We start from the raw sequence: 320 nt of genomic DNA on the forward strand, positions 1-320 counted from the left end.
TTCTATTTTTGATTGAGTTCTCACTTCTTGGTAAGAATTTGGTAGTTGACAACATTTGGATATCTCAAACAGAAATCCGACCGACCACCGACTCAGCCTACCGACACTTTGCGTACGCTAGGGTTGGCAACGGGGCGCCCCGCTATGAACATTGGCCCCCGAATTCGGGGCGGGGATTCGCTGTGTTTAAAATACTGCTTGTTGTATCCATAATGGGGTTATGCACGTAATAAATCTGCAATAAAAATGGCAAATAAATACACAAAACTACTATGCAGATACGAAAATAAATTAATTTATTTGCATCCAAAAAACGAATT

The sequence above is a fragment of the Caenorhabditis briggsae genome (assembly GCF_000004555.2).
Source record: "Caenorhabditis briggsae complete genome, chrII, whole genome shotgun sequence".
NCBI classification, from domain to species: domain Eukaryota; kingdom Metazoa; phylum Nematoda; class Chromadorea; order Rhabditida; family Rhabditidae; genus Caenorhabditis; species Caenorhabditis briggsae.